This window comes from Oryx dammah, unplaced genomic scaffold (genome assembly GCF_014754425.2).
Source record: "Oryx dammah isolate SB20612 unplaced genomic scaffold, SCBI_Odam_1.1 HiC_scaffold_19, whole genome shotgun sequence".
Classification (NCBI taxonomy): Eukaryota; Metazoa; Chordata; class Mammalia; order Artiodactyla; family Bovidae; genus Oryx; species Oryx dammah.
In genome coordinates this window covers 53,649,239-53,677,029 of record NW_024070203.1, presented here as the reverse complement: position 1 = coordinate 53,677,029, position 27,791 = coordinate 53,649,239, and the positions used below count along the sequence as shown (strand labels likewise).

Here is a 27,791-nt window from a genome sequence, read left to right as displayed (position 1 = left end):
TGCATTGTGAATAAACAGAGCCTAGAACAGGGAGCTGGGGAACCCATAAGAAGGGCGGAAAAGTTTTCTCCAAATAGGGTTATTACATGGGGAAGTTGTGGCAAGTAGAAGTATCAAGAAAAGAGAATTCTAGGCAAAGAGAGTATCACATGCAATGGTCTGGAAAATAAAAAGTAAAGCACATTTTAGGTCATGAGAACGTAGAGGGTGAGGTTAGTGTTGAAAGACATTAATATATATGAAAAAACACATATATATGTACTTAGATGTTTGTTTTATAACATCATAGCCACTATTAGGTGTCATTTAATACTACTCTTGGTCTAACTTATTAATTATATAATCATGTTACACATGTAAAGTAGATTTAATAGGCATCACATCTGAAGAAATAAAAATCCTGGCATAATCTTGGCATAATCAACAGAATGAAAACTGCCTCAGAGATTAGAAAAAACTCCCCAGCACCAGAGCAAAGAGAGGTTTGTGCAGGCTGAAGACAGCATAGGCTTATATGTAGGAGAAGGGGAGATGATGAAGCTCTAGAGATAGGTTAAATAGCTGAAGTGTCTAGAGAGCCAGGTAAAGGAGTTTACTTTGGATTTAATCAGTGGTCAATGGAATTAAAATAGGAATTTTAGAGGAAACACAATAGGAATTGAAGGAAATGCTAACTCCTCTCAGGACAGCAAAATTCAGAACATCCTAGTTTTAGCACGGGAAAACAACCCCCAGATAACTGAAGTCGGAAACCACGCCCACTTAGGGGTTCTCTCGTTTTGATCGTCACTTCTGCCACCATGGCAGCCTCTTAGCTTCCATTCTAACAATTCTGTGCAAGTATGGAGAAAACAAAAACATCCTGCTTTGTTTCACTTCAGTACAAATGGTACAGAAGAGACATCAAAAGAATTTATGAAATGGTAAGAGAGAATAACTGAAACAGCGTTGAGAAATACATAAACAGTCTAGTTTACAAAGAACTAATTTATCTGTTATAGAACAGTTAGCCTGTAGTCCATGAAACTCTATACTGGACACCAGGTATCTGTTAACCCTAAGAAATAATATGTAAGACATTACATGCATTTATATAGTCTTTGTATAAAGGATGCAATGGAAGATGGAAAAATTCTTGTAACTGTTTGTTATGCAAGCCAAAAGATGGGGCAACTTGGCAGAAATAATACTATAAGGGATATAAGTCATTTGGTCTGAGTGTACAGCTCTCTGGGTTGCATTATTGCAAATTTTGCATTATTATAAATTTTAGAATGTCTGGAAATGGAGTTCTTACCCAGTGTTCAAGACATACGGGGTCTCTGAGAATCTCTTTGAAATCACACTGGACGTCTTGTGCAGGGGTATGTGTGTACGCACATTTTCTGAGAACTCATTAAAAGGCCCATAAGCTCTTCTGTGGCACTTCCTCATTTCACTTCCGTGCTGGGCCTCCCCGTTTCTGAAAGAAGTTTCATCCTCTGAGACGCTGGGCTCAGGCAGCAGGTGGTGATAGCATTCCGCCTCTAAGACTCTGCACCTTGTAAATGTTTCTAAGAAAGCAAGCAGCCATCAGTAGTGAACGTCAGTCAGATGATGTTCTGTGTGTATGAACTGTGTTTGAGGAAATTAGCGAATGGAGAAGAGATGGGAAGTGGAGACTTCCCATAATAGGAGACTATTATTAGGGCTGAAGTGAAAAGTGACAGAATCTGAACTATGATAGGGGACTTTCCTGGTGGTCCAGTGGCTAAGACTCCATGCTCCCAGGGCAGCAGGTCCAGGTTCCATCCCTGGTCAGGGAACTAGATCCCACATGCCACAACGAAGACTGAATATCCAGTGTGCTCCAGCTAAGACCTGACACAGCCAAACAAATAAATTAAATAAATATTTAAACTATGATGGGATAAATGGAAACAGAAAAGTGAGGATGGAAAGAGTGCACATCTTAGTATTTGGTGTATACCGCAGCATGCTTTTAAACCAAGTTATCATTTTGTGTTTGGAAAACAAAATTTTCGAAACTTGTCACCAATTGGGACAAAAATGAAATCAAAGAGTCAGTCAGTGCTTGGCGTATAATAAGAATGTATTAAATGTTCGAAAGAAGCACACTACCATTGTGAAACTACAAATTTTAGTATTAACTATCTATTAATTTGTAGAACAGACAGTAATTGGACTTTTATATTGCTAATGGTTATAATAATTTAAATTTTGGTTATCTTTTACAAGTTCATTTGACCACCACTGATCACTGTTGCAATGGAGTTCTGAAAGTTTAATTTTGAAATGTGAATGAGAAATAAGGTCATAGTATAGGTGAAGATAGGTGAAAACTATAAAAACTAGAGAGCTTGGTGAACTATAGTTGACGTCATTTAGAAATGTATGCTTAGGCACTGGTTCTGGAAGCTACAGGACTGACTTGACTATGGAAAGGGCCAACATTAGTTTCTAACATTAAATTAAAAATTAGGGGAATACGGAGATTATAAAATAATAATCAGAAAGTGACATAAATGTATGAAGCAGACAGGCTCTTCTTACACTAGAGAAAAAGAAAGCTAAATTTCTGGCGGAGATGGAAGAAGAATCATTTGAAACAATCCAAATTTTGAATGGTCAAAAGATATTAATAATAAAGAAAATCTTAGTTTGTTCATTAGGAACATGGGAGTTTAAGTCAGTAAAAACTAGTCTCGAAATGATAATTCTCTAATTTGATAATTCTGGACTAATTGGAAAAAAATATAAACTATAGTGAACATTTAAGTCAATGTTAAGGAAAATTATATTTGAGTACAGTTTAGCTGTTATTTCACAAAGCTTTTACAAAAGTACACATTTAAATATATATATATATATACTTCTATATACAGTATAGTATATAGATAGGGCTTCCCTGATGGCTCAGACGGTAAAGAATCTGCCTGCAATGCAGGAGACCCAGGTTCAGTCCCTGGGTCAGCAAGATTTCCCTGGAGAAAGGAATGGCAACCCACTCCAGTATTCTTGCCTGGAGAATTTCGCAGACAGAGGAGTCTGACTGGCTACAGTCCACGGAGTCACAGAAAGTTAGACACAACCAAGCGACTAATAGTGATTATACATTTTAATGCAGTGAGAGACAGTAAGTACTATGACAAGAATATGCTTATCAGTTCCGAACAGATTTGAGGAATGAAAGTAAGTTGTGTAAAACGAAAATCAAAATTGAGTCGGTATTGCTAGGAGAGTTCTCTCAAATGGAGCCTCTGAGGAGGCCACTGAGCAAGTGTGACTTAGCACATCTCAGCTGACATGGACTCTGAACTTTGATCACTTATTGTTTTGACGTAAGCATCCAGAGCAAGTTCCAGAAACTCAAGATACTTATCAAACCCTTACCCTAAAAACTTGTGACAGAGAATCCCTTAAGGACAAATATTTCCTTTCCTGCGTCAATCATAATTCCTGCCAGATAGCTTTAACAACCTTGTACCTTTTATCTTTATAAGCAATGACTCTTTCTTTTCTACAGAGCACTCTAGATTTTACCTGAATTTGTATCTCCAGAAGTACAATTTTTGTTGTTGTTCAATCGCTAAGTTATGTCTGACGCTTTGTGACCCCAGGGACTCTAGCCCACCAGGCTCCTCTGTCCATGGCGATTTTCCAGGCAAGAATACTGGAACGGGTTACCATTTCCTTATCCAGAGGATCTTCCTAGATCAGGGATTGAACGCAGGTCTCCTGCACTGCTCTTTACCACAGAGCCACCAGGGAAGACTAGCTCCCAAATAAAAGCTTGTTCTCTGCAGCCTCCATACTGATTATTGTTTGACAATTGTGCACCATAGTTTATGAATATGCGATGCAAGTTCTTATCTCTGGATCATGCCTGAATATCCTTTTTTTTTGTTTAATTTAAATGCTATTTCCTAACAATGATTCCCTCCATGCATTGAGATAGTTCTAATTTTCACCTTAGATCTAGTCATGTGACAAAGCAATTATTACACTCATTTTCTCAATCCTTTATGTGCTGCTTTTTATTCATACTTTGATACAGCAAAAATGTTACTGTTGAGGAAACTGTTTATTTTACCTATTAATTTGATCTGACCAACTTTTTCTTGTACATTTTCTATGTTACATTTAATCAACTTGAAGTTCTCACAGTTGATTTCCAGACCTACCAGTACACCACTTCTGCCTTTCAATACTCACTCACTGCATTTCTATGCACTTCCTTATTATTTTTGCTGCCAATTGCTCATAATTTAAAGTCCTCTTGTAATATCATGCAAAATTCACTCACATATGTAGGAAGAACAGATATAATATCTTTCTGCCAAGGCACACACTCATTTACAATGCCCAGTGGTTTTTTTTCTGTTGTGTGTAGGATCTTTCTGCTGGGATGGGTCTTTATCATCTTTAAACATGCAAATCTCAGTTGCATACACTACCTTAACATCTCCAAATTCTACCAGTCTCCGTGGCTATAAAGTTTAGAACAAGCTTTGACTCCTAAAGATCTGCTGTGTTCTGAACGTTTCATATGTTGAATTCCTATGTTGAAATTCCTCTGTTGAAACTGTAATGCCTGTGGGGGGGTTAGTCGCTAAGTTATTTCCGATTCTTGCGACCCCATAGACTGTACCCTGCCATGCTCCTCTGTCCATGGAATTCTCCAGGCAAGATTACTGGAGTGGGTTGCCATTTCCTTCTCCAGGGTATCTTCCCAACCCAGGAATCGAACCTGGGTCTCTTGCACTGCAGGCAGTCTTTACCAACTGAGCCATAAGCCTGTGAGTGTGTAATGCCTGTGAATGTGTGTGTTAATTGCTCAGTCATGTCCAACTCTTTGTGATTCCATGGACTGTAGCCCACCAGGCTCCTCTGTCCATGGGATTCTCTAGGCAAGAATACTGGAGTGGGTTGCCATTCCCTTCTCCAGGGGACCTTCCCCACCCAGGGATAGTCAGGAGAACTATTCCAGGTTTTACTAGGCTAATCTTCAAGTTAGTTATTGTAAGTGCCCATTCTTTTGATTTTTATTATTTTTATTTAATATTTTTTTATTATTTTATTGCCTTTTATTTCATATTGTTAAATATTTTTATTACCATTACTCTCTTATCCCTCAGGGAAATTTTAGAAGTTTAGAGAAATGAAGAGTAGCTTCTTATGATAAGAAAAAGATTAAGGTGGATTATTGCCTATTCACTGAACATTTACGAGGAGTTGTCATATGCCAGGCATTCAAACATTGTGCTTTTGACGTCAGAAACCGTCTCTGCTTTCAAGTGGTTTGTGGTAAACTGGAAAGTTTCAACTGGACCAAACAGTATAACATAACCACTAGATAAGTACCAGGAGAGCGAACCAGGGTGGGAAGGAGGACACAGAGAAAAAATGAGTTTATCATGAAATACTTTTGAAGAATAGGACACCTGATATGTGTTTTGGAGGAAATGCATAAATGTGAAGACAAAAAAAGTTTTAGAAATGAGTATTATAGGCAGAGGATACAGCATGATTTAAAGAGCATAAATAGCAATAGTGCTAAAGAACTGCCAATAGTTAAGTATGACTGAAGTATAAAATCCTTTGAGTAAGTAATGCAAACAGTGCCAAAATTTTCATGGATAATCTATGGTAAGGATATACCACCTTTCTTTTTCATCCTAGAAATATTTACTGAGTGACTCTTATGTATCAATGATTATTGTAGGTTCTGCAATAAAAAAATTCAAGACTCCACCCTCCTGAAATCTGCATTCTACCTAGGGAAGAGACAGAAAATAAACCAACACCAAAATATACTGTGTGGCAGATAGGACCAAACATACGGAGAAAAACAAATCAGGGATGGAATGGAGCATGTGTCGGTTAATATGTGCACCTGCATGGGGACGCACAAGTTATTTTTATAGGATGATCAAGGCCTCACTGATGTGGTAACATCTGAGCAGAGACGTCAAGGTAGTCATAACCTATCTATCATCATACCTTCTAGTATCTAGTATGTGTGTATGGATTACTTTTCTTAAACATTTACAGAAAATGAAATTATAAATGCCTTGGGATGAGAGGATGTTGAGAGTGTTGAAAGCACAAAGAGGTTGGTGTTCCTGGTGTGGAAAGAGTGAGAAGAGCAGTGGATTAAGTGGAGAGCTGGCAGTGATGAAAGTGTTGTGGATTCGACAGGGTTTTTAGAGTCTCTTTCAGTACTTGTTCCCATGTGGCTCCCCAAGTCTTAGACAGAGTCAAGGAAATAGCTAGCCCCATGCAGCGGAGAATGGGTATTTGGTAACTTTTGCTAAAGAGTTAAACTTAAAAGCCATAGAGTGAGAGAAATTTTGCTAAATTTCTTCCTTCCTACATCAGAGTGGGTGATAGATGGATTAATCCAAAGAAATTTTTCACATAGGGAAAGCACCATCGAGATTTTTGTTTTGTCTTGTTTTTAATCACAGGGAAAAGAAATTACCATTACCACTTTGAATCTGAGAAAGAATGGAGCAAAGAGAGGTTAAATGGTCCATTAACTGGTAACCTGGGTTTAAGAGGGGGAAGGAAGGTCAGGAGTGTTCTATTCTGCTGCCCTCAGCCTCCACTCAGAGGAAGGCCATTTACCTTCAATGATCTCCCTGCGGCAGTCATGGTGATCTTCCCCAGAGTTAGGACAGCTTGGTGACCCAGATTAGAGGCTGCAGGCAGCTTTTCACAGCTCTCAATCTTTCTGCTTCCTAAATTCCCATTCCTTTTACTTGAGCAACGGTTCATCAAATACGTAATAGCAGCAGAAGTTTCTCCTAGAAACTTGTTAGAAATGCAAATTCCCAGCTGAGCCTTCGGAAATCATTGTTTTGACAAGCCTTCTGACTCTCACTAAAGCTTGAGACCCACATTGCTCTTCCTCTGGGTCGAAGAGAGGAAGAGAGAGAGAGACAGAGAGAATGCCCAGGAAAGTACACTAGGAAGTAAATTCTGATAGCTTTTTATATAGCATTTTTCTGTGATAATTTACAAATGATTGAAGAAAAACCATAAATTGAAACATTAGTTACTTTAAGGTCTCTTTAGCAGAAATCAATCTTATTTCATGGCAGGTATCCTATACTCGGATCTATTACTTAATAGGTCACTTCCTCATAGGGATGACTAATAGCAATTCAATAAAAACTGCTGTTTATATTTAAATAGCACTTTCTGTTCCAATATGTCAGAATGCTTGACAAGTAGTCAAAATGCAGCTCACCAATATTCTCAAGCCCATGGCCATAAATAACACACATCTACCATCACGGCTGTTTACGGGTAGATTTCTTGTCTGGGAACTTGAAGTGCCTCCGCTATCTCTGTAGAAAGTCAATGACTAAAGGAGAAAACATCATTCAACTTAGTTCCCACAGGGAACCAAACTGATAAATTACTCACTGGCTTCTATCATTGTAACTCAAGGATAGATAATGATGTTCATCAAGGAAAAATTCCAAAGAACATCATTCTTGCACTACCTCTGATTCAACCCGATTTTGATAATCACCAGGCTCAATCTACATTAAACTATGATATGAATGCTCTGTAATTCCCTCTTACTTCTGATTGCACAGGATCAATGCCTCCTGAAGAATAAAGAGTAAAGGGTCACTACACTGATAGCCTTGGTGTTTAGTTGCTAAGTCATGTCCAACTCTGTGAGACCCCATGGACTGTAGCCCATTAATTATTTACAAGATTAATGACACTACTATTTATTATTAATCTTATAAAACTCCTTGTGTTAGATGTCTTTTACTCCCAAAATGCCAACCATGCATATTAAACTGACTTCTTTTTGTTGGTTTTGTGTATGATTTGTGTACATCTTCCTTGTTTCAATTTTAATGTTAAGTACCATTTCTGAGACTGTTGATTGCCACATAAGAAATGTTTAATAAAATTTCTAAATTATCTTGTTTAAAATCTACAGTCATCCTAGCTTGAAGCACATAAACACAGATATAGGTTCCAGTTGCATGAGCAGTGTAAAAGAGTTGTGTCTGACTTTTTGCAACCCCACAAATGGTAGCCCACGAGGCTCCCCTGTCCATGGGATTTTCTGCGCAAGAATACTGGAATGGGTTGCCATGCCCTCCTCCAGGGAATCTTACCCATCCAGGTATCAGACCTGAGTCTCCTGCATCTCCCGCAATGCAGGTGGATTCTTTACCCACTGAGCCACAACTGCATGGGAGTATGTACAAATTATCTGTTGATTAAGATACAGAACATGTCAGAGATTTGGAATTCCTGATAACCTTGAGTCAGAGCTGAGGTAAAAGCATGTTACCATTTTCTGAGTATATACTAAAAGAAGAAGTTGATGAGAGAGCATCCAAGATTTTCCAGGCTCCAAGTGGAGCTTGACTCATCTGCATGCAAATGGCCAGTAAAACATAAGAGGAGCTCACTGTTCTGCTAGATTAAGCCCACCCTAGTGCATGAAGCAAAACAGAAACAAGAGATTGAGGCCTCGGTTCTGAGGATCTTCACTCCACTTACCTGCTGTAATAGAACCAGGCAACAGACAAGAAAAAAATGTGGGAACTGCTGTTGTGTGCCTTTAAATAAACACAGTGACCCTATATAACAGAACATGGTTCAGTGAATGCTCAAATACATCTGACCAATCAGAGTAATTCCTCCTTTCTTGGTGGAATAGCTCTGATAGAAATGGACAGAGCTGGACTTGGGAGTGCGAAATGGGTGCTTTCCCTCTTTTACAGGTTCTAAACTTCTTCAATTTTCCTATGATTTAAGCCGAATTAGAATTTATGTACTTTTGAAAAAGGGTAGGTATTAAAATTAAGTAAGCTGAGAGTGTTAAGTGTGGGAAAAAAGATAATAAACTTAAGGTAGAATTATTACCATGAGAATTACCAGAACTGTTTTTGTTCCAAAACTGCACCTGCCATAGCATTTTAATTAGAATTAGATAGAAATTGACTTGCTGTCTCCATTTTGATAATATTACCAGAAACTTCCCTTGAGGAAATTTAAAATTATTTATTCTATGTAAATCTCTTCAAGTCCTTAATTTGAACCTTATCATAAGAGATAACACACAGTATCTACAAGCTGGCAAAATTCTGACAATTCTGCCACCCTTTATTCTTTCTCTTTTTCTTCTTTCTCTCTCCTTTCCCTCCCCCCCACCCAACCTCTTTCCACAAAGCTAGTTAATGGGCATATGACAAATAGTAGGTATCAAACTCTTATATTCATTATAAGGGTTGGGAATGTGGAGTTTCACAAAAACAGAGACTTGATTTTAAACACTTATCTGCACCATACTAGCTGTATGACTATGAATAATTTAATCTTTCTGTGCCTCACTTTGTCCATATGTAAAATACGTAATAATAGTGCCTGCCACTTAGGATTATTTTGAGCGGAAATTACATTTTTTTTTTTAACATGGACCAGTCTTTTTTCAATTTGGTGTAATACTGCTTCTGTTTTATGTTTGGGTTTTTTGGCTGTGAGGCAGATGGGATCCCAGCTCATCTACCAGCAATTGAACCTACGTTGGAAGGTGAAATCTTACTGGACTGACAGGGAAGTCCTTCTAATTGGTTGTAAAACAGTTGTTTAGTATAGAGAAATCATAATAAGTATTATTTTTCACTTCTTTGTATATATAACATTTAGTATTGGGATTCATAGTCTCAGAATCTAAAAGATATGTTTAGCTAAATGGGGAAAAGACAATTGTTACAGTAATTATTTCCTTACTTCCTTATTTTGTTTGTTTAACTGAATACAAGAATCATAATTTCTTGACATTATCTGTTGTCAATAAACAGTATAAGACCATAATATTATTTTTGAAAAGGCACTGAATATTTGAAATGAAGAAAACTAAGAAACAGTAGTAAATAAACTTTTTATTTTACCAATCCCAAGTGAAAGATGAAGTTAATGATGATATATGGAAAACTCTGGAGAAGTCATACAGAAAGAACTCCAACTACTTACAGCACACTTGAAATTCAAATGACAGTAAATGACTAATTCTTAAATCAAGAACCTTTCACTGAAATTAAAAACATAAATGCTTTCTTTTTCTTGCTTTCTGTAGGAGGTGAAAGTATTCAGTAGGTGTCAAGACTATTTTAAAAAGCAGGTTATAGTGATGATATTTCAGGAGCATAAAAATGCTAAGGCAGATCTCATAAAGATCTGTTTAAACTATGCTTAATAGAAACTTAGTGACTGAATGACTAACACACACACAGAAACTTAGTGAATTACATTTCAATTGACCAATGTAGTATAGGAGAGAATTTCCTGTGAATTTTACATTTTGTTGTTGTTGTTTAGTTGCTCACTCGTGTCCAACTCTTTTTGGGACTTCATGGGCTATAGCCTACCAGGCTTCTCCATATATGGGTTTCCCAGGAAAGAATACTAGAGCCGGTTGCCATTTCCTTCTCTAGGAAATCTTCCAAACTCAGGGATTGAACCTGGGTCTCCTGAGTTGCAGGCAGATTATTTACCATCTGAGCCATTAGGAAAGATACCAATGTCAACATTATGTCCATGCAAACTAGACTGGCATGTTACTTAACTCAGCATCAGCACTGTCAATGTTTGTTCATTAAGCAATGCAGTCCTTTAGGTAAGAGGCATGGTTCTCTGTAGAAACTTACAGACACAAGATACACAAATGGGAATAGGGTGAAAAACAACATAGATTTTTTTAAAAAAATTAAACCTAGGAACTTATCTAATATGGCCATTTCTTTGGACTGAACAAAGAAATTCATGCAAGTTTTCCTGGTTCAGGCTCCAGTGAGGTCTCTGGGCAAATTGGTAACTAGAACAAGATTCAGGTCTATTTCCACTTTCTCTTAAATGAGTCCAGTTCCTATTGCACAGAGGAAAGCACTAGATTGGCCATGGCATGAAACAGGTTTGAAATCTGGCTGATACTTAATAACTGTGCCCTTCTTAAACGGACAATTTGCTAAATTTTATGAACTTTAATTCCCTCCCACACCCTGTGCTAAATGAGTAAATTCCTTTTTCTACCAACTCTAGAGAATTAGGGTGGTCTGAAGAGAATATGTATGTAAAAAATGCTTTGAACATTATTTAATGCTTTAAAAGTATTATTTATCATTATCATTTCAGGATGAGGGAAATCTCCCCCTCTTCTAATACATTCAGTGTTTTTATGACCAACCTAGGTCTTCCAGAGAGCTATGTAAAACTTGAACATTTTAACAATACCTGACAATGTTTAAATATTAAAAAAAAAATATCCAAGCTGGCACATTTCTTCTTAAACAGTTCCAAAAGTAATACATATATATTGCAATGAATTTGGAAATTCAGAAAGAGATTAAAAAGCAGTAAGAGTCACCCTGACTCTGTTTCTTGAGTTAACCATTGATAAATGATTTTTAAAATTTCTTTAGGTCTTTTTTCTCTATGTATATGACACTGAAAACCAAGCTGTAAATATGCGTGTATTATTTAATATTATCTTCTCACTTAACATACTACAAAAAACAATTTTAATTTATTAGTTTCTGTATTGTTTCTTATTCTAAGCATTTAAAAATACTTAATAGTGAAGGTTACCTGTGAGCTATTATATAAAGTTCAGCATATACTATAAATATATTAGAATTCATATACTTTATCCCTATGTTTATAAGTTCCATAGACAATTCCAATATTTATAGTTAAAGACCATGAAAAAAAATTAGTATTTTTAAATAAAAATAGTTAAATGGAGGGGATCTTCCTGACCCAGGGATCGAACGCGTGTCTCCTGCACTGCAGGCAGATTCTTTACCATCTGAGCCACCAGGGAAGCCCCAGATAAAGACTGCTTTATTTAAAAGCTGACGTGAAACCTCTAGAAAACTTCCTTCTACTTAAGTGAGGTGGTAGATATATTACCAAAACACCACCGAAATATAGATTACAATTAAGTTTAAATAAAAATATGAATATGTACCACAGAATTGTTGTCTACCCATTATACTATTAACAATTGGTAACAGGAATATTATAGAGAATGATTGAACATTAATAGTCATATGTCAATTACTAAGATCATATTTATGTGATACAATGATTTTGCAAAGGTAGAGTAGCAAACATCTGTGCATTTTTATTGTCAAAGGCTGCCTGCCAACTGGCAATTCATTTCATAGGCTGTGGTCTAAAATATATCATTTACTGATAGCCAAGAGACATCTCAGTATGTCATTAATAGTGTGGAAGCTCTAAATCAGGGATATTTTTGTCTCTATAATTTATTTGCAACAGCAGCTATTAGAAACCAGAATAATAACACTAATAACCTTCAAGTTAATTTTGACTCTACATCATAGCAATTTCAACGGAAGTTAATATATTCACATATGGAATAAAAATTCCTAAACTATATAGTATTACAATTGATGCAGTGTGTTTTTATGAAGTATTATATGTATAATACTTCATTAAAATGATTAAATGAAAACAATATAGAAATGTCATATTTGTGTCCTAGAAAGGATGTAGAAGGCATTTCTGACAGTATAGGTTAATACATGATTAATCATACTACTTTTATTTATAAAGCATCCAAACATTAGACATCTATAAGATATTTCTTTACCATCAAGAGAATATATTCCAGAATTAATTTTAAAGTTTGCTTTTACTGTGCTTATGTTTTCTAATTGAGAAGTCTGCCCTTTAAGCATCTTTAAATCACAGAACTAATCAGATAGAAATCAACAGGAAACCAATAATCCATCTCACAGATTTGTTAAAACTTTGTATAAAACTGTTATGAATCTAAGAATGGAAAAAGCAGAATTATTAATCCACAAGTGGCTATTTGAAAAAATCTAGTTAATAGTAAACTACCTGGGTTAGGGTGGTGAGGAAGATCAAAATGAATGTCAGACCAAGTTTGCTTCTTTTACTTGAAAAAACTGCAGTATATTGGGTTGTCCTAAGGGAGCTGGTGATGGACAGGGAGGCCTGGCGTGCTGCAATTCATGGGGTCGCAAAGAGTCGGACACGACTGAGCGACTGAACTGAACTGAACTGAACCTGGGACTATGTAACTGCCAATCTCATGTTTCTAGCTTTACTATGAGAGTGAATTTTTTTAGGTACAAATGTAGAAAGAAACTAGAAAGTTCCAAAGTGCAGTTTCCTTCCTTCCTTTCCCCAACAACAAAAAAAATGAGAAATACCTAACCAACAGATCTGATGGTTCCAAAAGGGGCAAGTCTCTATTTTGAAACACCATTCAAGTGAGAACATTCCAAATTAAGATTCTGTGAGACACTGAAAATTATAGTGTGAAATATAGAAGAATAAATTTCTAATGCACCATAAAATGTATTCCTCAAAACAAAAGAGATAACAGAAGCCCAGAGCATTTAATGGATAAAATATAATCAAATGAAACAGAAACATGTTCCAAGCTGAAAAGCAGCAATACTGCTATTCTCACATAATTGTACAGCAGTTATAACCCAGTAAAATCAGGTTTAAAAACACTTAATATGTATAAATCTACATATACATATAAATATGTAGAAATAACATATGTAGTACCTGAAATATACTGTATTCATATAGTAAAGAATCACTTTAAAATTTCAAAAATATTCTTTTAAGTTTTGAAAAATACACAGTGAAAACATAAATTTTCTTTGCAAAACTTGACTCTGGAAACAAAGATTATTCAAATGCTTCTCCAATAATTTGTTTATCTTAAGTATAATCAAATATTTGAAACAGAAGACAGATGTTCATGAAAACAGACATGTATAATCCATACATATGTATATATATTAATAGACACATAAGTGATAATATAATTTGTAATACACATAAAATACTTAACTTACTATATAGCATTACATCCTGATAAACCCACTGCTAACTGAAAATATTATAAATTGCAAACATACTACACCCAGGGCTTCCCTGGTTGCTCAGATGGTAACGAATCTGCCTGCATTGTGGGAGACTGGGGTTCAACTCCTTGGTCCGGAAGATCTCCTGGAGATGAGAATGGCTACCCACTCCAGTATTCTTGCCTGGAGAATTCTATGGACAGAGGAGCCTGGTGGGCTACAGTCCATGGGGTCACAAAGAGTCAGACATGACTGAGCCACTGACACTAATGCTAGGATACCCACAATCTACCAACCATGATAGTTTAGCATAGCATACCTTCAGCATACCCAGAACACTCACATTAGCCTACAGTTGGGCAAAATCAACTAATACAAGCCTATTTTATAACCTATTGAACACCTCATTTGTTTTATTGAACACTACTGAATGTGAAAAACAGAATGGTTGTAAAATGTGTCAGTTGTGATGCATGGCTGACTGGGAGCAGAAGCTAGCTGCTGCCGCTGAGCATCACCAGAGAGCATCAAGCTGCATGTTGCAAGCCTGGGAAAAGATCAAAATTCAAAAAATGTTTTTTCCACTAAGTGAGTATCACTTTTGCACCATCGTAAATCTGAAGAATCGTTAAATTGAACCATTATAAATTGGGGAATGTCTATATGTATAATTTCTGTATAATATTTGTATATACATGTATGCACATGTATATTTAAAACAAGAATTTTCACTGTGTGCAACATATCATCTGAAGATCAGATTATACACAAAATCTATGCATCAAGCCTTTGGTGACTAGCTAATGAACTCAGCATTCAAATGGGGATTAAAAATATTGGTTTAGGAAGTAAGGACAAACTTTTAAAAATGTCTTATACTTTTTACTTACAAGAATAAGGTTAGGTACGCATGATTTGTGGCTTCCCAAGTGGCACAGTGGTAAAGAATCCACCTGCCAAATCAGGAGACACGGGTTTGATCCCTGGATCAGGAAGAACTCCTGGAGTAAGAAATGGCAACCCACCCACTCCAGTATTCTTGCCTGGAGAGTTTCCATGGACAGAGGAGCCTGGTGGGCTACAGTCCATGGGGTCGCAAAGAGCTGGACACACTGAGCATGCACGCATGCACATGCTCACATGCACACACACAGGATTAGCCTCTACCAATAGCAATAACTTACTGCCAATTTGGCAAGAGCTATTTATCACCACAAAATCCTCACTTGTTGAACAACTACAGCTCATATATTAAATGGAAGGTTTTAGGCACTTTTTGTACTTGTTTGCTTAAACCAAAGTGGTTCATATAAAAGTCATATAAAAATATAAAATTATGTGCTTTTTAAGCTAAACAAAATTGTTATCACACTACAACATGTCTGTGTACTCAAAGTAGAGTTGTTGTAGGCAGGTGTTTCTGGTACTAGTTTTCATATTAATTGAGGCTTAATTTTTTTATTTCTGTTTAAAGGTGTTGCTAGTGATTGAATCTACTCAGGAGCACATAGTAATGAACAGTACTTCATTAAAATTCTTACATGTACACTCTAAATTCTTTGAGATTCAGTAAAATAGAAAGATACCATATACCAAGATTTCTTTGTATATGATGTACAGTAGAGTTACAGATTAATTTTCCTTTTTGGACAACTTAATGATATTAACATTTTAAAAAAACTTGAATAGTTACACATTTTTAAAAAAAGGTTGGGGTACAAAGCAGATAGTGGGATTATCTTCAAAGGCTTTTGTTAGAGGAAGTGAATGTTAACAAGATGTTAGCTCCAGAGTTTCAACACTGTATTACAAAAAAATTAAATTGTCAACTATTGCTTTTAAGACAGAGAACAATTCCCACTTTCTATAACATTAGCTTCTGAAATCAATACCTATATTCAACAACCTTGATATCATGTCTGATCATGAGTCAGTGAAAAGAGTGACTAGACATATGGTACAATTCAGAAAGCGAGTAAGATGCCAACTGAGTTTTCCCAACTCATCCAATCAACTACTTGCAGAATTAAAAATAGAAGCTAAGTCTAATTCCCACAGCTTCTGCCAGATCAGAGCCTAACAACTTTGCATTGCAGTAGCTCCAACCTCTCCTGCCACTCACATTACCTTTATTGAGACACCTTCCTATGAAGTTCAGTCATTTCAAGGTTTGGTTTAAAATAGAGAAAAGTAGGAAGAGGTTCACAAAGTTGGGGAACAATTGTGGTAATGAGATCTCATTGTAAATTGCTCAGAAAAATTAAAAAGATAAAAGGTGGAAACATTTATTAATCCTTACTATGTACCTTCTTTAATCTTCATGACAACCTTATGATTTTCCTGTTTAAATGTCAAGAAACAACTCACAGTGGTTAAGTAACTTACCCTAAGTCATAAAGATAGAAAACAGTAGGGATATGATTCAAACTAGGTGGGGTTCAAGGTCCAAATTCACTTCCTGAAAGACATGATTGGGATATAAACGGTAGCCCAAACTCCCCAAAATAAATAAAAAAGAGAGAAAGGGAAGAGGAGGGCCTAGTAGCAAACCTTGAAGATAATGTTTAGAACTTTTTGATTGACCTTAAAAGTGACCAACAGCTAGCTGCCTGAGAGTTTCAAGAATAAAATTGCTATTAAATTAGACAAAAAAACTCTTTTATTTACACTCACACACTTTGAAATCAACCAGATTGCTTTCCTTCCATTAATGCTATACTGCCATTTTATTTCATTTTCGATTTCATTTATTAAGAGGTAATTCAAACACAAGTATTTTATCTGAACAGTTTATTGATTTTTATTTTTTACTATGACCAAGATGCCAATCTTCCTCCCCTTATTAAATGGACTTTTTAAATATCAGCTTATTTTAGTGTTAGATTTTAATTTCTGTAATGAAATAGTGACTTCACAAATACGGAAATCTTTATAATCTTTAAAATTTGACTGGCTTTAAATCTGAATTTGGATTTGGTGAGTCTGATGGATTATTCTCAATGACTACTGGACACAACCAATTCAAATTCAACATTATTTCTGCAAGTCCCAGAAGCATTAAATTTTGTGAATGAAAAGAGCATTAGCACCCTGGTTGTTTTTCACTACACTTTGATTACCAGAGAATCCAAGTGTGAAACCTCATGGAGAGAACTGTAAAAAATGGCCTAAAGACATCACTGACTTCTATTTATTCATATTCGCAGTATACAACAAAAGGAACAAAGCAGGCTGTGCTGCTGTTACTATTGCAATGACCAAGAACCCTCAGTCTCACACTCATCGCAGTCCATTAAGATATGGGCTAGTTGATTACCTAGGCCAACGTTAAAATGCTTGTTTTATGTCTGTTTTTTAATGAGCGCTTGATTAGACAGCACTAAGGACAAAAGTACATAGGGGAAATGTTTGTTAATAGTTCCTCCATCCCAATCAAGTAAAGAAACAGTATACTTTAAATATTGCTGTGAAATGTCTAGGGTGTGTCTGCCTGTATTCTTGCAACCCTTCACCTTTACGTAGCTTTTCAAAAATATGTTATAACATGTTGCTTCATCCTTGTTCTTTTAGCATGTTAATGTCTAATTAAGTAAAGCACGATGCAATCCCCAGCAAGCTCTCAGTTTCTCCTTTCTGGGACAATGCAAATCAAGACAGCCTTCTTCTAAGGAAGGTAGTTAAAAGTTTCGCCAATTGTGTTCACACTTCAGATATTCCAACATTATGTAGTTAAGCTTAAATAAGACACCCGCATCTTTGGGATTTTATTATTCTGTTTCAAAATAAAGTTTAAAAGATACTCTAAAGAGAAACTAAGAAAAAAACAACAAAAGATATACCATAATGCAGGAACTTAAATATGAAATAAGGTAGTTTTAAATTAAAAATTCATCTTTTTATTTTTAAAATTAATCTAATTAAAATCTTAGATTTCACTTAAAATTGGCTAAAATGGTAAACTTTATGTTATGGGACATTTTACCAAAATAAAAATAAACTATAAAATAAAGTAAAAATTTACCTCATATTAGGTATATTATGAAGTTTCCATAAACTTGCATTTATTTTAGGAACTTATATAGCTATTATCATATTTCGGGACATATAAAGACAGCAAAGTTTCAATAATTTGGCCATCTGATGCAAAGAGCCAACTCATTTGAAAAGACACTGATGCTGGGAAAGATTGAAGGCAGGAGAAGGGGGTGACAAAGGACAAGATGGCTGGATGACATCACTGACTCAATGGACATGAGTTTGAGCAAGCTCTGGGAGATGGTGGAGGACAGGGAAGCCTGGCGTGCTGCAGTCCATGGGTCGTAAAGAGTCGGTTGGACACAACTAAGTGACTGAACAACAACAAAGAAAGCAACAGTTTAAGTAGTCTTCTTTTGAGTTTTTTCTCTCCATCTTTCCGTCTCTCTCTGTTTTTTCTAGGTTAATGGTCTTCTCACACCTGTCTTTGAATACTAGCATCAGTAGGAAGCAGTTAGCTCGTACTGGTTTCCTTAAGTATCAGCTAAAAATCTTAATGTACTTTTATACTGCTAATTGTTTTAGAACCTGAGGGGGATGCAATTTCTTGGTAAAAGCAAGTATATTACTGTAGATAGCATTATTAGAAAGAAATACTAACTTTCAGGAAGACATATATCCATCCTAAGGAAACTGGATATATTTCAGAGTAGACTACACCACTCAATTGCTGGCAATGCTCTTCCACATATTTGGCAGTATAGTACTCCAAGTCTGAGAGCTGTTTCTTTTTCGTAAAAATGATTTTGATTGGAAAATCCTAAATAAATCATTTGGAATATATAACATTTAGAGCTCCTTCTGGGATTCCTTTTCTATGAATCAAGGTTCTTTGACTCACTATCCTCCTTGGCACTTGCTTCCTAGTCTTCTCAGCTGCCTTTGTGCCAATGCTAGTGAAGAGTTCCGATTTTAGGTCCTAAAGCTGGGATAACAATAAAAGGAGAACCTCATCTCAAGTACCAGATATATCATGTTGTGAAAGTAAGCCCAGAGTGTGGTGACATCACCAAGGTCATTCCTGGTTCTACTCACCCTCACAGGAGGAACAACCAATAATTATTTGGAAACAGGACACTATTTGAGAGAATCCTAGAACACAGAGGTAAGGCTGAAGCACCTTTGCACCACAGAGTCCAAGACAGACTGTATTAGACTAGGCCAGTGGAGCATCACTGACGGTCTGGTTCTTCCAGGAGGAGAAGAGAACTGGGGGACTGCCAGCACTGCCCCTAGCAGTGGGGTAGCTTCGTGGGAGCCACTACTTTGATCTGCTCCACTGGGTTTGCAGGGGAATCTGCAGGGCTTGACCACTGAAAGTGGGACTGTGATGAAGGGGTAAGGGGTAGGCAACAGCCAGCACATGGATTGTGACAGACAGAATTCATACCTGCAGTGCCCAAGTAATGATCACAACTAGTGTCTTTGTTCATCTATAGAGCCAGGTTAGGGTGCACTATAACCAGGGAAATCACAGGGGTACAGATCCACCTGATTTTCATATAGCCCTAGAGCCTGGTTTGCCTACCCCCCGGGAAAGAGCACAGTCACAGCCTACCAATGTGGAGAGTGACTTCTGGCCATCTGAACAAAAGGGCTGGCAATAAATCCTTGAAGCTGTGTGGCCCAATGGCACTCTAACCAAGAGGCAGGCAGACACCCCCAAAGCAAAGAGTAACAGGGGTGGAGGGTTCCTATACTATGCTTAGGCAGGAGGATTAATTCTTAGCCAAGGCTGAGAGTAGCTCCCAGCTCCTCCCAACTGGGGAGCCTGTTTGAGAAATTAAGGGTAGCTGGAGTAGCCCTTCCCCAGTTCACCCATCCCCCCATCTCCACTCTGTGAAGAGAGTCTTCCTGCCCTGAATGACTAGAAGGGTTGGTGACAACTCCTAGAAATTGTGTGGGTCAGTAGTGAGCAAGCCTAGAGAAGCCACAGCTGATAGTTTGCAAAGAAAAGCCAGTGGCCTTGTTCAGTCAGAGAACCTGGCGCGTGGATCAGGCTGAATTAAGACAACAAAAGAGCTTTACTGGCTTTAAAGTTGCTTCTCCTGCTGCTATGCCTGGGTAGGGAATTTAATTCATAGCCCTACTCATCACTGGAAAAAAGACTTCAGTCTGACCAACCAGGAGTCTAACCAGAACACACGGGAAGTTGTAGAGCCCATTCAACAGCCCAAGATACAATGGCACTTGACCCCCATCTGCAGAGCAAAACCAGTGTCTTCACCTGACCAGGGAATTCAGTGCACACTCTGGCCTGACTTCGGTCCCCAAACAGGGGGATGTGTGTGCTGTCCTGGTGTCCTGCCAAGAAACTAATTCATAGCCCCATATACTACTGAATACAATTACCAGTAAAGTCTGGAGGAGGAGCCAAATTAATCAAGTATCCAGATACCAATGTAAGGAATAAAGGATCACAAAAAGTAGGCAAATATGACACCACCAAAGGAAACTAATAAAGCTCCAATGAATGATCTTAAAAAAAGTAAAGATCTAGGAACTGTCAAAGAATTCAGAATAATCCTCTTAAGGAAGTTTCAGTTCAGTTTAGATCAGTCACTCAGTCGTGTCCGACTCTTTGCGACCCCATGAATTGCAGCACATCAGGCCTCCCTGTCCATCATCAACTCCCAGAGTTCACTCAGACTCACACCCATTGAGTCGGTGATGCCATCCAGCCATCTCATCCTCTGTCGTCCCCTTTTCCTCCTGCCCCCAATCCCTCCTAGGATCAGAGTATTTTCCAATGAGTCAACTCTTTGCATGAGGTGGCCAAAGTACTGGAGTTTCAGCTTTAGCATCATTCCTTCCAAAGAACACCCAGCGCTGATCTCCTTTAGAATGGACTGGTTGGATCTCCTTGCAGTCCAAGGGACTCTCAAGAGTTAGTGAACTACAACAAAACACAGACAGCTAACCGAAATTAGAAAAAATAACAGTGAACAAGACAAGGTGTTTGACAAGGAAATAGAAATATATATTAAAAAAACAGGAATACTAGAATTAAAAAGTACAATAACAATAACTGAATTGAAGAATTCAATAGAGTATCAAAGGTAGATTCAACCATACAGAAGAAAGGATCAGCAGACTAGAGGATAAGACACTAGAAATTACCCAATGAAAGGACAAAAGAGAAAGAATAAATGATATACATGTTATGGGAATTCCAGGAGAAAAGAGAGGAAAAGACAGAAAGTATATTTAAAGCAATAATGATTGAAAACTTCCCAAACCTGGGATGACAAATGGATACCAGATCCAGGAGGCCCAAATGACCCCAAATAGGTTGGACTCAAATATGTCTACATTGAGACACATTGTAATTAAATTGTCAAAAGTCAAAGACAAAGAATTTTAAGAACAGCAAGAGAAAAGAGAAAAGGTACATAAAAGGGAACTCTGAGATAATTGGATATTCACATGTAAAAGAAAGAAACTGGACCAATAAATCTTATAACACTCACAAAATTAACTTGAATTGGATTAAAGACTCCGGTGTAAGATCAGAAACTATGAAACTGCTAGAAGAAAACATAAGCATAAGGCTCATTATATATTACAAGGGTCTTGGTAATGACTTTTTGGATAAGTGGAAGTTTTATGATACTTACTATGTTTTTTAATATGGATGAGCCAATATCCATTTAAGGGCATATAAGTTCACAATAACTTTTGCTGAATATGACTATTTGAATGTACTTTCACTATTTATTTATTATATAAGGATTTTAAACAAGTAAAGTGGTACTTGCAGACATTATTTAGAGCCTAACTTGGCTTTTGACTTCCAAGGTAGCACAGTAGCGAAGAATCTGCTTGCCAATGCAGGAGATGCCAGAGATGCAGGTTTGATCCCTGGGTTGGGAAGATCCCCTGGAGAAGGAAATGGTAACCTACTCCAGTATTCTTGCCTGAAAAAAATTTCATGGACAGAGGAGCCTGGTGGGCTATAGTCCATAGTGTTGCAAAGAGTCAGCACAGCTGAATGACTAAACAAACACATACACCCAACTTGGCTATTAGAGTAGGTGGATATATACCCCTGGAAAATAATAATTAATTTCTTCACTAAAATCAAATTGCTGAACACTTAGTTTGCATATACATAGCTAAGCACTGTATTATGAGTTGCAGGTAATAAAAAGTTGTTAGTCACAGACTCTGCTCTCTAGAGCTGTTTTACAAGAGCAGATCATGTTCAAACTAAAGGGCAGACCAAAATGGAAAATGCCATAGGAATTCAGACAAGGGAGAAACACATCTGAGACATGACGGAAGGTGGATAGGCTTTTGGAGAAGGCTTCATGGAAGAAGCAGTATAAGATATGAGTAAGTTTTCAACATGTGAGTCAATGGAACAAAGAAGACATAAGGGTGTGATGTCCTGGGGCACAAACTGGAATAAAGATTACTTGGTCTAGGCTGGTCATGGGCTAATTTAAGGGGATTTATAAGAAACTAAAAAAAATTCCATGGTCAGAAGAGCCTGGTGGGCTCCAGTCCAAGGTGTCACATAGAGTCAGACGTGACAGCATGCATGCATAATGACGACAAAGTTACTGATAACACTGACCACCCACCAGACTAAATACATTTTTATGGGATTGGAAAGCAACAGGCTGATTTCAAATCTATCTTGTCAAAACTACAAAACATTCCTACAGTTCATTTAACATCTAACAGTGCACACCCTTCTATTTGGTGTTCCTCCTCCTTAATACCAGGTGATTAATTTTTCCTTTCTCTGGGAAACATTTTTAAAAAAAAAGAAAGAAAGTCATAAATCAGTCTCAGTCAGGATATCACACAACTGTTTCTTCCCAAGGCTTTGAATTTAGAAACTTTTTCCTCAGAAATTGTTTAAATGCAACAAGGTCTAAGTTCAGAAATCCCTTAAATTTATTTATCTTACTTAGTTGTACTACAATAGGAAATTATATTTTCTATCTGGTTTTGTTTCTTCCCTAAAGGCTTCTCCAACTGTAATCTATAACTTAGTGCCTTCATCTCACCTGTAAAATCACTGGCAGGTAAGACGATTTTAAGCAGCACCAGTCCCCTAGTCATGACCCACTTCTTGCCAAACAATTTAGATTCTTCAGAAACCAAGTAACAGATGCTTTCAATTTCTAACCATCATTAGCATATTTTCATGTGCTATCTTCAACATAAATATGCCTTTTAAAATTACAGAAATTTTAATTGTACTTAAGATCAATTGTACTAACCTGTGTTTCATAGACCATGGGCTATTATTTTAAAAATGAAATATTATTTACTATGCTTTTCACTTATTACTCAGAATAATTATTCATATGGTTAAATATTTTACAATTAGGTAAGAAAGGTCGTAAAAGAAAGGGTTTTGCTGTTTTTGTTCTTTGTTTCCCTGTCTAGTTGATGTGCCTGTGTCAAAATTTCAGAATCTTGAAAATTTAATATCTCAAACCCAAATCATATTCAACGGATAATAATAATAATAACAACAAGCCAAAAAATTTTTTGGTCCGAAGGTTTTCATGATTCAGAGGAACAGTTCCTGGAGTGGACCACTTGGAGTGAAATTCCACCCCCCACCCCTACTCCTTCTGCCTCATATACTGAAGGTAGGAACAAAGAAACCAACTCAAATCTTTCCACAGTGTATTTATAAATAGAGAATCTGTAATCAGAAAAACAATAATGATAGATAATAGAGGTAACATGATTTTGCAGAACCGGTATCTATGTCTAAAAGCCATATTAAAAAAAAAAAAAGAAAAAGGTAAGCAGAGGTCAATATTTTAGCTATAAAACCCTGGTCCTCTTTTTCATTTATCTCCTCTCTCAATGTGTTAAAATTGCAGGGGTTTGGAGTCAAACTGTCTCTATAATTTCAAATGTAAAAAGAATAAATGTCTAAATAAAATATTATTAACAGAGACACCACAATTCGGCTTATTGCAACTGTTCTCCATTGGGGAAGTGGCATATTTGCAGTTCCCATCACAGCCATCTTAACCATTTCACAGAATATCATTCAAATGCATGTCCTTAGGTGGGCCACAGGAATGGGCACTTGAGCTCAGTAGCAAGGCATCTGTGGGGAAATCCGAGGTCGGAACCCCTAAAAACTTGAGGATGCCCCAATAACCCGAGGCTTAGACTGGCCAGCTCCCCTAGCTTTCTCACTGTTTGTGGGGAAAGCCTCCGGAAACTCTTTTGAGGTACTGGGGGAATCCTAGGACAAACGCATTGCTTGCTTTGGCCGGAGGACTTGCTTCATACCCTACCCAGCTAGGTGTCTCACAACCTTCTAAAAAAGGCTTCAAGAAAAATGGGATAGGCTGGCATTCACTTTCCTACTTCCACCTTTTCTTAGGCACAGGAGCAAACTACATTAGGTATAGCTCTGTTTCTCACAACCCGACGGATTCTGCTGTGCTCGAAATCCGACTGGGGTAGCTGCAGTGACTCCAACGAAGCGAGTTATCGGAAACCATATTGGTACTGGACTGAAAGGATTGTTTTCATGCCCTGTATTTGGGGGAAGGACACAAGCAACAATCCAAAGGTGGTAGAGGGCAATGCCCTTTCTGAGTCCTTGACAAAATCAGTCATGGAAAAGAGGTGGTGGACAGGGGCTGACAAGAGCTGGCCAGTGGATAGCCAGAGCATCCACGGGGGGAAAAAATTTCAACTAAATGATTGACAAGAGAAATGAAGGGAAAAGTGGAGACAAGTGCTGCACAACCCAAGCTGAACTCCAGAAGGCAAGTTTCACCTCTAATCTGAGACTCTTTGTAAGGGTTAGGTGTTGAAGCGGGCGTTTGACGTCGAAATGTTCATGGAACCCATTCTGAGCACTGGAAAGGGAGAAGACGGAGGAAGGCAAAAGAAGAGGGAAGATTTTCGATGACTTCTCCAGGCTTCCTGCCAAGTACCTGCTGCTCACAAACCAGAAAACACCCTAGCGAAGGTTGAAGGCAGCAACGTTAAAAGTGCAACTCAAAATTATTTTACATTTTGAATACTCTTTTAATATCTAAGTGAGTCTGGCATCGCAACGGTCGATTATCTTTAATAAGAATATAGAGGCTGACCGCTTTCTTTGTCTGCCCCAAAACACCGCTCTTCCGTCTCAAGCACTTGATTAACATTTCCAGTTGTTGCTCCTTCACCCCAATACAGAATGCAGCAGGGACAGTCGCCTTCTTCCCAGGGTATCAGAAACCCCATTATGAACCGAGCGCAGAGCACCGCTCAGCGTGGCCGAGGCTAATGATAGCTCTGCAGCTTACCTTCTCCGGCGCGATCGAGGCAGCGCACGTCCCAGGCGTCCGCTGCCCCGGGCTGCAGTGCCGCGGAGCCGGGCGCTGCGTGGTCAGCTCGGCCGGCCCCCACCCCACCTGCCAGCTGCTGCAGCCGCTCCCGCCGCCGAGCTCCGGCCGCATGAAGTCATCCCCCGCCCCGGGCCGGATCGCCACACTCCGCGCCAGCCGCGGGGGGAGAGGGACCTCTCTCGGCTGCGGGCAACCGCTCCCGGAAACTGCAACCGATAATTGCCCGGGTTCCCTGCTTTGGGATTATTTTCTATGAATGCTTTTTACCGAAGAAGCGTCGCCGGAAGGTGGACTGAGAGAGAAGCGGCCGAGAGACTCTCTCTGCAGAGCGCCTCTCCCCCGAGCGCTCCCCTGTCACTGCCGCCTCATGGACAGCTCCATTCCGGCGTGTGGGTTTCCCACCCTCCTCATCTTCCTTATCAGTATTGTTCATTTTGCTGAATTTGAGAGTGAGATTCGCTTTGGAGCTAGCATTCGAGCACTCCGAAAATATTTTAAATTGGCAACTAGATTTCGAAGCCCCTTGTAGCAGGCTCCACTTTACTCCCACACACACACACCCCCACACACACCTACTCGCGCACGTACACACACAGTCAAACCACTCACAATTATGAAAGCCAGGACTTCTCGCTCTCTTACCTACGTAATGGAACAGGAAACTCCCAAAGGAGTGGAGAAGTAGGACCGGCTAGAGAAAGCACTCAAGCAAAGACAGGGGTGGCCCAGGATTTTGTTGCTGTTCAGTAGAGCACTTAGTGAACAGATGTTTCCCCTCTTAATACCTCCCATACCAGCCCTGCCTTACATGGGATGGCTGCTCTGGTGAGAGCTATAACATTTGGAAACAAAGAAGCTGAATCCCCATTAACAGACGGCTGTATCTCTTTCTTTCCTAAAGGATTTTTATCGGAATTGCTTTGAGAATAATATAAGCATATATGCATATAAGCCCTTCTCTGTTTAAATTGGCAGGTTTCTCTGTCTGTCTCTTTCTTAGTCTTCCAGTCTCCCTCCCTCTCCTAAACTGTTTAGATCAACAATTTGGGGATTTAGAAGAAAAAAAAAGTGCCAAAGAGATGCCCTCTTTACAGCTAAACCAGGTTTCTTTTCCCAATGTTGAGCTAGTCCCAATGAGAGAGGCTCCTGGACACGGGTTCTGTGAGTGAAGTTCTTATACTCAACTTCCTTTCGGAATTGCCCATCACTGCAAGGAGATCAAGTAAGTCAACCCTAAAGGAAATCAACCCTGAATATTCATTGGAAGGACTGATGCTGAAGCTGAAGCTCCAATACTTTGACCACCTGATGCAAAGAGCGCGTGGACTCATTAGAAAAGACCCTATTGTTGGGAAAGATTGAAAGCAAAAGAGGTCAGCAGAGGGTGAGATGGTTAAATAGCACCAAGACTCAGTGGACATGAATTTGAGCAAACTCCAGGAGATAATGGGGAATAGAGGAGTCGCATGCTAGAGTCGGTCCATGGGTTTGTAAAGAGTCAGACTCAACTTAGTGAATGAACAACAACAATAACAGGTCTAGGCCAGTTTTATGCTTGAATTTGTCCAGAAACCTAAAGAGTGTAATTGCACAAGGCTAAGGCAGTACACTTAATCTAGGGAGAGCCCTCAAACCTCTGTTTAGCGGCTCCAAAATTAGGAGGTAGTGTAGCAAACAGAATCCAGCAAGACTCAGAATTCTTGACCCTAGAATGCAAGCTAAAACAATCTAATTCATTTATACGAGCTTCACTTTCATAAAATTACACCATGATTACCACCAAAGAGTAGGGGATATGTATCAAAAGACGTCTGTAGTCTGGGTGGGAATAATACATCTTTGATTTCATGAATCTATAGCTGAAACAGTGTTTAGCATTTCCTTTAAGTATACATGCAGATATCAAACCACAATAGTATTGGGATGCCTGTGACTTTGTCACTAGTATATGTCACAGATAATTTCCTATTGCAGTTTTTGTAACTATCTCAAAGTAACACTGAAGGAGGAAACAAAACAGGCTCTATCTTGAAAACAGGACTCCATCTTGGGCCGAACTGTGGACTTTGAGCTCTATGCTCAGTACCTATGAAAATGACATACTAACTGGAAAACCAGGCCCCGGGAAGGAAGAGCCCCGGGGCTGTCAATTGCCTAAAATAATACCCTAATTATCTTTATTTTTTTGGGCTCCAAAATCACTGCAAATGGTGATTGCAGCCATGAATTTAAAAGACGCTTACTCTGAAAGGAAAGTTATGACCAACCTAGATAGCATATTAAAAAGCAGAGATATTACTTTGTCAACAAAGGTCTGTCTAGTCAAGGCTATGGTTTTTTCAGTGGTCATGTATGGATGTGAGAGTTGGACTGTGAAGAAAGCTGAGTGCTGAAGAATTGATGCTTTTGAACTGTGATGTTGGAGGACTCTTGAGAGTTCCTTGAACTGCAAGGTGATCCAACCAGTCCATCGTAAAGGAGACCAGTACTGGGTGTTCACTGGAAGAAC

The 27,791-nt window shown here is 38.2% G+C and overlaps 1 protein-coding gene across 3 annotated transcripts in view; it reads right to left on the bottom strand.

Moving 5' to 3' along the window:
* The window catches only part of PKIA (cAMP-dependent protein kinase inhibitor alpha), a 99,802-nt gene extending 74,400 nt beyond the window's left edge, over nucleotides 1-25,402 (bottom strand). For 2 of the 3 annotated variants that reach the window (XM_040261985.1, XM_040261984.1), the window contains exon 1: nucleotides 25,241-25,373. The gene's annotated coding sequence lies outside the window, so the exon portion shown is untranslated. Of the gene's footprint in view, nucleotides 1-25,240 lie in introns of all 3 variants that reach the window. The other variant, XR_005724682.1, reaches the window with a different exon arrangement.
* Nucleotides 25,403-27,791: the final 2,389 nt, after the last annotated feature.